We start from the raw sequence: 15,835 nt of genomic DNA on the forward strand, positions 1-15,835 counted from the left end.
AGGAGTTGTAAAGGGATTCATGGTAAGTGGATTGGATATCTATTTGGCTTCACTTTTCTAGTCTTAAGTTCAGACTTTCACATGGTAACAGCTTCCAGTCCCTTCAAAAGAAACTAGATGTGAAAAAGAAAGAATCATTAAATTCTCCATTTCTCAGAAGGAAAACAAGAAGCATACATACCAAACCCCCAAATTCTGAGTTTTAAAAAATTCCATCAGTTTGGTTGCACCTAATACGATGCAGGCTGAGAGAGAATATACGACGTGGAGGGAAGAATAAAAATATTGGGTTATTATGAAATTCATTGAATGAGCCTTCCTTTTTCACAGGTTGTAGGTTCAGGTTCTATAATCATCTGTAAAGTACATATGAGCAAAGGAAGAAAACTTGGTCATAAGGAAACATGAATTATTTAAAAGATGACTCAACCCACACAAAAATGAAATTAACAGCACACATTTCTCTTAATAATTCAAACAAAATTCTCCACTTTCCCTTAATCAATTATATGTTTTAAATAAAGTATTTTTCTGCCTGAAATATTCAAGTGATTTCTTCAAATGTCCATTTTGTGTGCACACAGGCAGAGTGTACACATTTGAGTATGTTCCATAATTAATTTTGAAATGAAAGAACAATGTGCCGACAAGTAAAGTAGTGAGTCCATTATCTGAACAATTGGAACCTCGCTTACAAATGTGGGTAAACTATTTTCCCCTCTTCTTAAACACACATACATTGTGTCAGCAGAAAAAGATATTTCCATTTGTAAAAGAACTTTTTTCATTTTGTACATCTGCAGACACAAAAGAAGCCATACTCAACCACAAATTAGGTCAGGGAGCTGAAATAAGCTCAGATTATAACAGGCCACAGGTCTGTGAAAAATATACTGTCATTTGGGGTTGGATTTTTTTTAACATAAAGCAAAGGAAAAGTCATTTTATGATAAAATATCATACCATCTGTTCTCCTATGTAAGAAAATTTGGCTGAACTGATCCAATTTACAACAAAGTTAAAATGAGTAGGTCTGGAATTCCTTTATCCTTAACCTTCAGTGGTTCAGTGTTGTAAGAAAAATACAGTTAGGGAAAGAGGAGAAAACATAGCAATTCTATGTTAAATTCTTGGCCCAATTTCTACCATCTTGTGTCACGGACTTGGTATGTTTTGGGGAAATTGGGGAAACCTCCTATGTTTGCATGCTTCTAAAAGAAATCACCTTCTATTTCAAATTAAGTGGATACTGAAGCCAAATGGTACAAAGATACCTTAATTTTGAATCTAGAAAGTAGGTCTGACCTGGAAATACTTACAAGCACAACTTTGAAATGGCAAAGGGTTGTCCAAAGTTCCAAATAATCGTGATTCTAAAATTGAATAGTGCTTTTTTAAGATCGTAGGAAATCATACTTTTATTTTGCACAAGATAAATGTTGGTTATAGTGTCTTCCCACCTTTGATTATAGCTCTACTCAATTCTTGAAGGATACCGGGAAATTTCCAGAACGCTCGGTGAGAAGCAGAGTGGCGGCTGCCCGAGCTGTGCCCAGCAATGCGCTCCTTCCTGCTCCCCCACACCGGCCTCGGCCCTCTCACCGGCTGTAGAAAATGGTGAAAGAAACCACTTACTATGATGTTTTGGGGGTCAAACCCAATGCCAACCAGGAGGAATTGAAAAAGGCTTACAGGAAACTGGTCTTGAAGTACCACCCTGATAAGAATCCAAATGAAGGAGAGAAGTTTAAACAGATTTCTCAAGCTTATGGAGTGCTCTCTGATGCAAAGAAAAGGGAATTATTTGACAAAGGAGGAGATCAGGTAATTAAAGAAGGTGGAGCTGGTGGTGGTTTTGGCTCCCCCATGGACATCTTTGATATGTTTTCTGGAGGAGGCAGGATGCAGAGAGAACGGAGAGGTAAAAATGTTGTACATCAGCTCTCAGTAACCTTAGAAGATTTATATAATGGCGCAACAAGAAAACTAGCTCTGCAAAAGAAATGTGTTTTGCGATAAATGTGAAGGCCGAGGTGGTAAGAAAGGAACAGTCGAATGTTGTCCCAATTGCAGAGGTACTGGAATGCAAATAAGAATTCATCAGATAGGACCTGGAATGGTTCAGCAAATTCAATCTGTGTGCATGGAGTGCCAGGTCCATGGGGAACGGATCAGTCCTAAAGATAGATGTAAAAGCTGCAAGGAAGGAAGATAGTTCGAGAGAAGAAGATTCTAGAAGTGCATATTGACAAAGACATGAAAGATGGCCAGAAGATAACATTCCATGGTGAGGGGACCAAGAACCAGGACTGGAATCAGGAGATATTATCATTGTTTTAGGTCAGAAGGACCATGCTGTTTTTACTCAGAGGAGATGATCTTTTCATGTGTATGGATATACAGCTGGTTGAAGCCCTGTGTGGCTTTCAAAAGCCAATATCTACTCTTGACAACTGAATCATCATCATCACCTCTAATCCAGGTCAGATTGTCAAGCATGGGGATATCAAGTGTGTGCTAAAGGAAGGCATGCCAATTTATCGTAGACCACATGAGAAGGGTTGCCTAATCATCGAATTTAAGGTTAACTTCCCTGAGAATGGCTTTCTGTCTCCTGATAAACTTTCTTTGCTGGAAAAACTCCTACCTGAGAGGAAGGAAGTAGAAGAGACTGATGAAATGGACCAGGTAGAACTGGTGGACTTTGATCCCAATCAGGAAAGATGGCGCCATTACAATGGGGAAGCATATGAGGATGATGAACATCATCCTAGGAGTGGTGTTCAGTGTCAGACCTCTTAATGGGGCCAGTGAATAACACTGCTGCTGGCATTTTATATGCAGTAGTGAATGAGTGAAGGACTATAATCATAGTTCACTACTTGCTATGGTTTTTGTTTTAATATTCAACTATAGTAGTGTTTTAAAAGTTAAATGAAGAATAAACTCAAATATAAAAGCTCAAAAAAATTCTTGAAGGATACCATATATATGAAATCCCCACTGTATTTATGCATGTATTTTGATATTATGCCACAAGTTTTTCAGTTCAAGGGAATATTAACATCCATGTATATGTTACTTTTATATTAAATATAGTATATATCAATAATGAGAAAAATATCTAAACCATTAAAGAATTTAGTGGGAGAATATGGGAGTGATGATGAGTCTATAGAGAATTATTTAAATTTTTATAGCTTTAGAACTACTTTGTTTTTTCTCTTCTATAGTTGTATTATGACACTTAGCTTTAAAAGAAACCTCAACTTTGCAAAGTCATCCAAAATAGAAGATTCTGCTTATATTTTAGGTGGATGCCCCTTCATTCTTATATGTGCACACATCTACCCCAATTTTTCAGTATAACTACAAAACACATTTCACTAAAGTTTTTTCAGTTTTTTTTTTTAGAATCCTGAAATAATCCTACATCTAAACCTACAGAAAGTCCTTTGGTTCAAAGCCCTGAAATATCTGATGTTGCATATCACTCACCAAGGCCACTGATCTAGTTTTTAAAACTAGAAAACTTTGTTTTACCTCCTTCCAACTCCAAGATGGGACAGGCCAGGCAGAGCATACACTACCACTTTTATGGCAAGCAGGTTGTCCTGCTGCAGATAAAACCCCATGCATAAAGGCAAATGGAAGTGGGAATATCCTTTTAATGTTGGGATAATTTGAAAGATAATGTGAATAATTTAGATCTGAATTATCTGGTTGGGCTGTAATGCCAATTAAGGTAACCAAATAAATTATCCTAGGCTGATAATTTACAGTGAAGTAAAAGAAGCCAGGAATTAAGATAAATACCTGAAGGATTCATTTATAAACTCAGTTAATAATGTTTTCAGTCCTAATTACTGAGTTTGGCTATATAAATAGTTGATCTATTTGCTGTATAATTATATAACTGCTTAATTCTCCATTCTGGGTGTTGAAAGAAATAAATGAAATTATATATAAATGGTTTTAAAGATTTATTTATTTATTTTAGCAAGGGAAGGGCAGAAGGAGAAGGAGAGAGGGAATCTCAAGCCAATTCCTCGCTGAGCATGGAGCCTGATGTGGGGCTCAATCCCAGGACCATGAGATCACAACCCGAGTGGAATCAAAAGTCAGATGCCCAACTGACTGAGCCACCCAGGCAACCCTGAAACAGGATATTTAAGAATTTAGTAGTATTTGCTCCACATATTTACCTTTTTCCCCCAACATTGCATCCTAACCATGACCCACTAGTAGGTGGGCAGGTCTCCTGTAGGAAAAAAACAAACAAACAAGCAAGTTGCATCACAGCATTACCCAACATTATGTCATTTTATTCCATGCAAATTACGCTATAATTAATTTGGTCACAGACAATTCCACAGATACAGCTACAGGCCAGAACTACATCTGGAAAACCAAAGCTGGACAATGAGCTTCTGAAACATCAGTGAGTTAAAATATTTGGAACAGCATTTAACCAAGGGGCTAACATTTTATGGATGTATTGCATTGTGTGGTCTAATTTAATCCTCATAAGAATCTTCTAAGATTAAATGCACAGTTTCATGGAAGACACAAAGTTTCAGTGAGGTGAAATAACATGCTCAAAGTCACAAAACTGTTCAGTGGTAGAAACAGATACTAACCCAGGCTTTTCTTGTCTCAAAGCCTTTATTCTTTCCAGTAAAGCTGTGCTTTCTTCAGATGCATTGCTATTCACCAAGGGGGCAAAGCATACATTTTAACAGATAAAATACATGTCATGAAGGAAGATATATATCTGGCTACATTTTACAGGTTGGCTTACTTTGAATTTTTGTGACAGCAACAAAAGATGCCATTAGCCCGCATTTTTCATGTTGGCCTTTAAATTAGATAATTTGCTTTTCTGAGTTTGAAAAAAAATACTGATCAGTGAATTTAGAGCTTTAAATTTCTACAGAATGGTGGGTCAGCCTCAGATTAATTGTTTGCTGTGGCATATCCAGTCAGGTCCCACATTATTCTAGTGGTCCTCTGGGGGAGACTCACAGGATCCTGTGTGATTGTGGGGAGGACCAGTGGGAGTCCTACAGAGAAGACTGGAGGGGAGTGAGAAAGAGGATTTAGTGCAGTTATTCCACATTTGAATCCCAATGAGAACTTGCTTGGTTTTAAGGGATAGAAAAGTAGGTTTAAATTTCTTTTTTTTCTTTAGTTTTTATTTTATTTTTTTTAATTCATGAGAGGCACACAGAGAGAGGCAGAGACATAGGCAGAGGGAGAAGCAGGCTCCTCACGAGGAACTTGATGCAGGACTTGATCCCAGGACCCCAGAATCATGACCTGAGCCAAAGGCAGATGCTCAACCACTGAGCCACCCAGATACCCCAAATTTCAACAGCAATCTTCGTTAAGTATGTCTGTCACCTCTCTTAATTTGGTTTCATCATCAAGAAAACCAAAGCAGCTCAGTCTACCAGGCTCGTGATGAGGATAGAATGGAAGGATATATATGAAATTTCCCTGAAACATAAAATAAGAAAACACTGTACAAAAGTGAGGATTATTAGCGCCTGTCTGTTCCATTCCTGTTGCCAGGCAAAATCCTTGGCCTCCTGCCCTGACCACAACATCCTCCAAGACAGGCATGGTGCAGGGCAGAAACCGGAAACAGGCCACTTTCACATTATTTTAAAATTTGTTATGAAATTTTGCCAAAACTTTATAAATACCAGCCAGGGCAATGGGGTGTTGTACAGCATTCTTTCCACCTCATGAACCATTGTTTTTTGTTCTCAACGCGTAAGTTAAAATGCATTGAGTTGCAGTTGCTTAGCTGGGTCAGCTAGTGAAATGCCTGCTATGTAATGCTTGATTCTAGCCAATTATCTTTAGTTCCTCTCGTTTATTAGTGTTAAATTTGAATTACAAGGGGAAGGGTGGGAGTGGAGTGTGGACTATGCTTTAAATCTTGAAGACAGTGAATTCACTTATATTATTTTATTGTCCCTCTCTGTAACTACCATTGGTGTGAGGCCGTTGGTGACACTTTTGGCTGACTTGGAACCCATCCTTCTCTTTCTTGTGATCTACATTGTTTCCTAACAGCAGAAGATGAGCTTTCCTATTGCAAAGTTTGAAAGGAAAGAAGAAAAAAACGCCACAACAATCTAAAACTTGTAGTTAACAAAATAAACTGCAGATAAAACCCCCGAAGGTCTTGGCAGCAAATGTTTCCCACTAAAATGGGACTCTGCGCTCCTAGTCTGAAACAAATTATGAAGGAGGGGGGAAAATCAACAGCTCTGGGGTGAAACTGGGGTTGGTGCTGCCTCATCATTTTTTAACCAAAAATAAAACAAGCAAATTTTGTTTAACTGCAGGTCAGAATAAAAAAAAATTAAAAAGTCCCTCATCTGTTCAGTGTAATTACTAACAGAGTGCAGTGTTACCAGCTGCAGGGTTCATGGATAAATGGAGAGAACCATAATTTTCTCTCCCTGGGGTTAAACCTCCAAACTTTGAGCCTGTGCCTCTATAGTATGCTTTTAATATACCATGAGAAGCCAAGTCAGAATGTTTTTAGTGTATGTCTCTATCCTTTTTCACCAGAATGAAATAATTGCATGTACATACAAGAGTACAAGTTCTGGAAGAAAAAAAAATGTATTTATTTCTCCAACATCCTCCATCACGACACTCTCCCCTTTCCCTAATGATGACAGTAGGGTTCCCAAGAAATGGGTAAAATTGGCTACACTTTAAACTTGCCAAATGTTGGCAGTTTCTTTCAAAATGTTCTTATTTCAGCACAACTAGAGAGGTTTTTTTCCTAGTACATTTCCCTTAATTTTTAAGCCCAAGTGTATATTAAGGAAAATTCGACTCATATGTTTCTGATTCATTTAAACTGAACTCATTGAACTTTTTTTTAAATAAAACATTTTGGTGTCCAAAAAAGCCCAGTGACTGTTCTTTAAAACTGTCTTTAAACCTTATTTTTATCTGCAGAAGGATGTCAGATTTGGGCTGAAAGGAAATGGAATTTGAGCTTAAAAGTCTCAACTTTGGTTTGAGATTGAACCCATCAGGTTCATGTGGGGTCTGAAATAGAAGTAGGAAAGCTGTTTTTTCACCTCTAGCTAGGCTTTTCTTACTGGGTAATATCACCTTGTCATCAGGGTATAATCAGAGAAACACAGATTAAGTGAGGGGTGTAAGTATTCATTTCATAGTAATGGGAATGGTAGGCTGGAATTGTGAAGTAACAGAAGCTGTCCAAAACTCTTAAGAGTGTGTCCTGGATCTGCTTAACCTCCTCACTATCTCTACACTTGACCCAGATAGAAGGATAGATGTTCAAAAAAAAAAAAAGGACAGTTTGCTAGAGGCTTGATATAGGTGAGTCAAATATACGTGATTCCACAACAGGAGAACTTCATGAAAGATCCACACCTGGACACACTATGTTTATCCCTTTCTGAAGATGAACTACTGGGGAATGTGTTCTTGGCATCTGGACCAAGGTCATCTTCTTGACAGCAATAAGAAGAGGATTTCTCCTTCTCTAATTCTTTATCATCATTGCAACAATTCCCACTGAGAAAAAATCAAGCATATTTACCAGCTCAAAACATACTCCCTCTGGGGAATGTTTCAAATCGAGACCTGATATGTAGATGACAATTAATTATATATAAACACAGATTTGGTTTGCATCTATATAGACCAAGTGAAAAAAAATGAACAAAATCGCCAGTTTTTTTCCAATGAGTAGACAAAATCCCTGAGTAGCCTTGAGTTTTGCTTTGTCACCAGTAAATGGCTTGTCAAAATTTCTCCCTTCAACCACGTCTTAGAATGCTTGAGAGCTGGAAGTATCAGGGTGCAGATCACAGTTTTGCACCAAGATCCATGATTTGGACAAGGTGTTAAAGTCTTCCTTCCCCTCTAGGAGTTAGAGGTAGAAAGAACACCTACCTGGGCTTATTACAAAGTTTAAATTTAAATGAGTTAATATGCACTGATTAATTCAATAGCTGGCCCAGGTAAGGACTCAGGAAATATTACTACTGTATTTATTCAGTTTTGAGATTTCCCCACATTTTAATACTCTTGAAATCAGACCATGTTTTACAATAGATAGTATTTTTTTTTATTGCTGTTGTCCAAGCGGCAGTGTGGTATACTTGCCACTTGCCTGCACACGTGTAAACATTGCACACGTGTAAACATCAAATATTCCAGCATCAAAACTAGCAACATGGTTGTTAAGGATTGGAAAAAAAAATCAGAAACTGTAGAGAGCCTCTCTTAATCATTAGGAGCCAAGTAGGCACAGAAAGAGAGCTCAGGGAGGTGACAAAGCAGGCATGTGTAGTAACTTTGGTGAAATAGGGGTCAAGAGGAGGCTAACTCTTCTTGTTGCAGAGCTGGCCTAGACATTCAGCACCATGGCTTTTAGTTATTTTCTTAAAAGATGATGTCACCATCTGTCTTGATGACATAGAGGACAATGCTGGAAATGAAAGCTCAGCCATCCACTTCAATGATTTGGAGTAAAACATTGATTCAGTAGAGTCAGGCTCTGAATGCAAGAAGTTTTGGCATTCCTCAGCTCTTTTATTTTGCATATATATATATATATATATATATATATGTTTATACACACACACACACACACACACACAGACACATGCAAAAACAACAGATGGTAAAAATTGGTCTGCATAGGTCTGAAAGTGCCCTCTCAGTAAATATAAAATAAATAGCCCAAGTGATAAGACAGGGCTTGGTGAGGATTGAGGGCAGTACTGAATGAAGTGACCGGAATGGGACCTGGCACACTAAGATATCTCTTGAAGACTTGCTAATTGTGGTAAACACAGTAGGATGAGCTCTGAATGGCCTGACTCAACCTGCTGCTCCAAACCAATCTTCTACTCTGCTCTACCATCCTTTCCAAGCACCATCCACATGCAAGTTCTTTGCACCTGAGGACACCCATGTCTGGATTATTCTTCCCTTCTGAACTTGGCCTACAGTGGTAGATGTTGCTGATGCTTGCTCATGTTTCTGTTTCTCCTCCACTCTTTAACCACACAAAGGGCTTTCACTCAAAGTTAGCCATGGCATGTGATTGGCTTTGGCTTTGTTAGGAAGCAACATGCTTTGCTTTCAAGTGAAAGCATTCTCTTTTCTATTTATTCCTGCCCACCACAGCAAAACAGGAAGCATTGTGTTGAGATTGGGATTTGAGATAGATGAAGTATCCTGGAATGCCAAACCACCAGGTGGAGGATGGCTGCTCTCATAAAAAGGTCTGGACCTGCCACAAATTGTTCAAGGAATACACTTTTACATTTGGGGGATGCTTGATAGCACAGCATAACCTTACCTATGTTGGTTTAGCCCTTTCAAAGTTTGGATCTTGACTTGACAGTCTCTGTGTCAGCTTTCTCATCTCTAGAGCAGGAATAATACTAGATAATCTCTGTCTCTCATAGGGCCAAAGAGAAAAAAAAAATGCTTCTAACTGCTTTGAATAATAGTCCATAGTGAGTTTTTGATAAGTATTATTTTTACTATTTCTTGAGAAGTCTTTCTTTGACTAGATCATATATCCTATTTTAGATGCTCATAGCCAGCCCCTTGTACTCTTCATGGCACCTGCATCAGTTAGAATTTTATATTTTTCTGTGTGTTGATGCAATGAAAGTGTGTTTCACTCAGCTTGATTTGAACTCTGTGAGGGCAGGCACCAAACTCACTTTCACTCAGTATTTTATCCTCAGAAAACAGTCCAGTGCCTATAGATGGGACATGTTCAGTAAGTATTTGTTGAGGGAATGATACTGAAAATTCAAACACAGCTTCTTGTAACAGAGGGTTTTAAATCTGAATCCATAAAAAAATGGATATGGACACATTCTAGAGATATTTGGGAGAAAAAATGGATATGGACACATTCTAGAGATATTTGGGAAAAAACGTGATTAGCATCTGTAATCACCCAAACAGCATTTCCATGGAGTAAGGCAAAGTTAGAATTATAAGGGCCAGAATTAGGAACTAGATGTCTTCCCTACTGGTTAATAAATTCATCTTGCTTTCTTTAATTTGTTCCAAATGTATAGTTTTATGCTCTTGAGTTAAGGTGAACTACAACCTTTCTCAAACAAAGCCAAGCTGTAGCACCCCAAATAATTATATCCTGTAAAACTGTTGACATAAAGACTTGAAAATGAAAATCAAAACAACATAAACAACAACAACAACAACAACAACCAAACCTCCTGGATTCTTCTCATATTTTTTTCAGCCTCTGTGCCTCTGACTCTGCTGAACCTTTGCCATGAATAGCTTTGCTCTGTCCTTTTAACAATAATATCTTAAACTTTTATAGTGCCTTATAGCTAAGCATCTCTAGACATTTTACAATAGCATTAAAATGAAAGCCAGTTCTTCTCTCAGAATTGCCATGGGGTCCACACTAAAAGCCAGCAGTTTGTGCCTTTATCCTGAAAACAAGAGGAGGCTGGTGGGCTGATAGAATAGAAGACAACCCTTGCCTCTTGCATCTTGGCTGGAACTTGCCCTTCATTTTGTGATGGTGGAAGACAGGAGAGGGGATGAGCATTCATCGGTATGGTAGGCTAAAAACTGGAGGATCTATTGCAAAACAGCTAAGGCTAAATCTGAGCTCTCAGCTCTCATACCCAAATCCTTCAGTCTTAGCTTTTTTTATTTTTTTGAAAAAGCAGAATCATGGTGGAACATTAGATTATTTGTAAGTGCAATCAAATATTTACATAACAGAAAACTAATTTCCTTCTTTAAGCAATTTCAAAATTTATGCTTGCAAATGTGAGAATATTTCTCTCTCCCAAAGCTGTTTTTACTTCATGTGTATGATTGAATATAGATGTAAAATATATATATATTTCATATAAATTTTACATAACTGTACATATGCATTGAATATATATATATTATATGTATATAACATATATAATGTTACTGTTAAAAAAGGCTAGGCTAGGATTCATTGGGTCATAACCTAGTTTTCTTTTTTTTCCAATTACAATGATCTAATGGATAAAGCATAAGATTCAAAGCCAGAGCTACATTAGCAAAGTGAGGAGAGAATTAAGGCAATTATCTCAGTAATTAAGGGGACCGGCCAAACCTTTTTTGGCAGAGATGTCTAAATAAGTTGAGGAAAATCTGGGCTGGGGGAGGCAGAAACACTCGCATTTTCTGAATAAAAGCCTCATTTGGCCAACTTACTTTGACAATTGAACCAAAGTCACAAATTTTAACTTTTTCCTCTTAGCCAAAGGGATGCAGTGGTTTCCGTCATTAATAATTGATCACTTAGGATCACTTAGCATCTCTCTCTGCGCAGCTGTAGACGAGGGAGGGGAGTAAAATTGTTCAACAACCCCTCGTCTTCAGGAACACACCAGCACATTCCATGAAGGCTTCGCCATACGGGATAATGAAGTTTACCTTTGGGATCCCTGGGTGGCGCAGCGGTTTGGCGCCTGCCTTTGGCCCAGGGCGCGATCCTGGAGACCCGGGATCGAATCCCACATCGGGCTCCCGGTGCATGGAGCCTGCTTCTCCCTCTGCCTATGTCTCTGCCTCTCTCTCTCTCTCTCTCTCTCTCTCTGTGACTATCATAAATTAAAAAAAAAAAAAAAATGAAGCTTACCTTTGCGGTGGGGCCGCATGCAGCCGATCCCCACCCAGGGATGGTGATGCGCGCTGGAGCACCCCCGCCCCAGGGAAGGATCCAACGGGATTTCTTAAATCCCTTTTACGATGCCTCTTCCGCCAGGGCGCCCCCGGGGCTTCAACCCAGACTCGAGGCCAGGATGCTCTCCTTCCTGGCTGGTGCCACGTTGGAGAGGGCAGGCCCGGGGCACAACTGTTTGCTTTGCCTCCGCTTTTACTGCTGAGCTCGTTTAGTTGTGGCTGCCTTTAAAAACGACAAATGTGTTCTAATTTTAGAGCATCATCGCAATAATTGTTTTTATTTCGGTGGTGAGGAAAAGTGAAGGAAAAACAGCTTGGGACTTAATAACCACCTTAGCCTGCAGCCTTCGGCTTTATTCATGCGATTTTTTATTTTCTCTCTCCCTCCCGGTGCACTCACCATCTTCTTTAAGGCATGGCCTTAAATTACCTTTGCAAAGGTTATATGTTTATTTACAAAGAGCTGGCTATGAACGGACCTCGCCAGGCAAGAAGGGTGGCTTCTGGCAATAAACATCTTCTGCTCTCCTAACACTGCTGAGGCCAACCGGATAAGGGAATTGTTAGTACTTCAGACATAGTATAGTTTATGGCTTCATTAACCATCTGACCTGTATTGTGTGCAAATTTCATGAAATTATGATGCATATTTTATTCCCGGAGCTATGCTGCTCGGCAGCATTTTATTCTTACAGGGAATTGTAATAATTATCTTTCAAGGTAAGAGTTTTCACTTTCATTCAACAAATGAGGAATTCAGTCACATACAGGCAATGCATTTATGGAGCACACACCTAGGCACAGATTATGTCCATGGTGAGGTCAGAAATCGCAATCCCAGGCCGGCTCACAGAGGTGTCTAAGTGAAATAGAAACAAAACAAAATGGCAACAACAAACCACAGAAAAAGCTGACATGACAAGCTGGCTCACCAAGTAATACTGTCATTGGGGTCTCAGATGTCTGGACATTAAAAAACAAAATGAAACAAAACAAAACTGGATATGTTTTTTTAAATATAAAATTTTCAGATAAGCACTTGAGTTTACTTAACTAAAAAAAAGGGGGGAAATGGACAATAATATTAGTTATATCTTGGAGTGCCTGAGTGGTTCATTTGGTTAAGCATTTGTCTGCCTTCTGCTCAGGTCATGATCCCAGGGTCCTGGGAGCCAGCACTGCATTCTGCACCCTGCACCACTGGGAGTCTGCTTCTCCCTCTCCCTCTGCTGCTTCCCCTACTTGTGTGCTCTTTCTCTCTCAAATAAATAAATAAATAAATAAATAAATAAATAAAATCTTTAAAAATATTAGTTGTATCTTTATTCATAGCCAAATGTGGAAAACAAAATAAAGCAAAATCCTGGTTTTCTTTTTTGGGAAGTGGGGAGTCAAAATAAATCCACATGTCACTAAAAAGTAATATATATATATATATATATATATATATATATACATATATATATATATATGAATCGTGTGTGTGTGTGTGTGTGTGTGTGTGTGTGTGTGTGAAAGTAGGAAAAACATGAAAAGTTTAAATCTGTGATCTGGGTTTTGTTCACATGGATAAATATGTATATGAAATGAGCATCCTAATGATAAGTACTGGCCTTTTCCCTCGTCCTGACCTTCCATAATTACATCAGCCTTCCAGAGGCAGCACGCTTTCCCAAATGGATGCTCACTACAGCTAGCTGACTTATGTTCCTTCCAGAGTTCTCAAATGTGGAAGATGCTCTAGACTGGCAGGGCCATCCTTCCAGATCCCAACCTCTGTCTTTGCCATCATTATCACTCTGTAATATGTTAATTTGTATTTTTCTCCTGTGTGTGTGCTTGCACATCTTATTTCCTTAGTAATGCCCAGAAGCTTTGTGGGAGCTTAAAGGGTATCTTTATTGTATTCCTTTTTAGCATTTAGCATTTATCTACCTTTCTCATAGTAGGGTCTCAATACCTAATGTTTATTTGGCTGATATTTTTGTGTGTGTGTGTGTATGTTATGAACACTTTAGTTAAAGTATGAACAGATACCATATCTACAAAATTTAAGTTTCTGTTCCAATAAACACTCTATTTTCTTAAAGCTAGAGAGGTACAGAATGTCATGACCTGCACACCAACCTGCGAGATTCTGGTGTTTACACGGGGCAATCATAGACGTGGATTTCCTGGTCATCACCCATGGACACAATCTTTAAGCCATTTCCATTGTATTTTACTCTCCAGACCTGATCCTGGTGATCAAAGAAGGTGTGAACACAGGTTCTTGTTCCAACATTCCAAACTTTCACACTTTTATCAGATGAACTGGACACAAAGTGGGTGTCGTCAGGACAAAACGCAACATTCAGCACCCATGATGCATGGCCACTCAGCATGCCAGCCAAATTGGCATGTTGTACATCATAGATCTTGATGTAGCCATCATCTGATGCAGTGACCAGGAGCTGAGAATCTGGGGAGAATGTCAGGGAACGGGCTGGAAGGCATAGCATGGCCTTCCAGCGTGTGCAGAAGTTTTCCAGTTGCAATATCAAAATATTGATGATCCTATTCATGGACCCACTGGCCAGATACTTCCCATCAGGGCTATATGCAATACTAAGAATGAATTTTCCTCTTGTGTCCAGAGAATATTCCTTTATCCCACTTTCCACACCAAAAATGTTCATTTTCCCCACATGAGTTCCTGTGACCAGATACTGGGAATCAGGAGAAAAGGCCAAAGTCCAGGCAGCCACTGGTCCTGCATCTATAGATTTTATCTGTTTGCCATTATCCAAGTCCCAGAGATGAATATGAGCATCAAGAGAACTGGACGCAGTGATGGGCAGCATGTGGCTGATGCCCACAGACATTGATGTCCCTCTAGACTCCGTTCTAGGTCCAGCCTCTCATCACACCACTTCCAGACCTTCACTAGGTCATCCAGGGACCCTGTAACCACTGTCTCAGAGTTTTCTTTCTTGTTTGTTCCCCAGGCAACCGATCAAATGGCATCATCATGGGCTTGCTCTTGTTTGAAGAGAATACTGTACTGGTCGGTCATTTCCTCAACCAAGGAGGAAGGCTACAGGCCAGACAGTTCGCTGCCCTGCTGGCTGCCCAGCCACCACATTTGTCCATTTGACTGATATTAAGTCAAATAATGATTAACAAGGGCCCAGTGCAGTGTCTGGTGCTTAGTAAGTGTTCAATAAATGTTAGCAGTGTAGTCAGATACTTAACAAAGCAGAGGAAAGAGAAATATTTCAGTACCCTGCTTGCTTATAACATGCATAAATGAACATTTGACAGAAAGCCTGGTTTGTCCTCTTCAAATAAAATGATCACTTAATCTTTCTAATGCATTTACTTTCTTTCCTTTATTATTAAACACTGAATACTTCTTTACCTAGCGGAAGCCTCGGCAATCCACCCAGTTCTTTCTAGTGATCTCTGAGGACAGATTATACATTTTCCAGATTGCTGTCGAGAAACCTGTCACTTTTTCAATCTCCCACAGCTGTGCATGGTGCTGAAGCATCTCAATGGGAGCTGCTGCTCCCTGATGCTTCCCAGCTGCAGGAGGCCCAGTCTGACGACTCTTTTTGAGACTTTTATAGCTCATATTCTCCCTTAGTGGGGTTCTGCTTAACTATACCTTCCTAATCATCACAATTAAAAAAATCATTAGAACCTTTCAACTTATGTTGGAATATATAAAATGCTTGTTTGTGCAGTGCCTTGAACAAAATGCTAACCTGACAGATTTTATTTATTTATTTTTCTGTGTGGATAGATTTTCCTCCCCTCAACTCTCAATTCATTGCAAATGGGGCATGGCCATAATGCCCTGAGGATCATTATGACCAATGGGAAAACTTCCAGAAATTTAGTAATGGACCAAGTCTGCACAGGACAGTTGGAAAGTCGGTTTCCTTAGAACATGAGGTGATGTAACACAGATAAATCATGCCTCAGTTTGTTTCTTTCTTTTTCTTTTCTTTTCTTTCTTTTTCTTTTTTTTTTTGGATAATTGAATGGAGACAAGTTTGCTTTTAAAATTTTCATTGTGCTTTTCTCCTGCAAGCTCTGCTGTCTTTAACAGATC

General features: G+C 39.0%; 2 pseudogenes; one reads left to right on the forward strand and one right to left on the reverse strand.

The window, feature by feature from the left end:
• Nucleotides 1-3,876, forward strand: part of LOC121489590 — a 178,239-nt pseudogene extending 174,363 nt beyond the window's left edge.
• Nucleotides 3,877-13,880: 10,004 nt separating this feature from the next.
• LOC121488956 lies at nt 13,881-14,791 on the reverse strand (annotated as a pseudogene).
• Between the last annotated feature and the right edge of the window lie 1,044 nt (nt 14,792-15,835).

Source organism: Vulpes lagopus, chromosome 4, assembly GCF_018345385.1.
Source record: "Vulpes lagopus strain Blue_001 chromosome 4, ASM1834538v1, whole genome shotgun sequence".
Lineage (NCBI taxonomy): Eukaryota > Metazoa > Chordata > Mammalia > Carnivora > Canidae > Vulpes > Vulpes lagopus.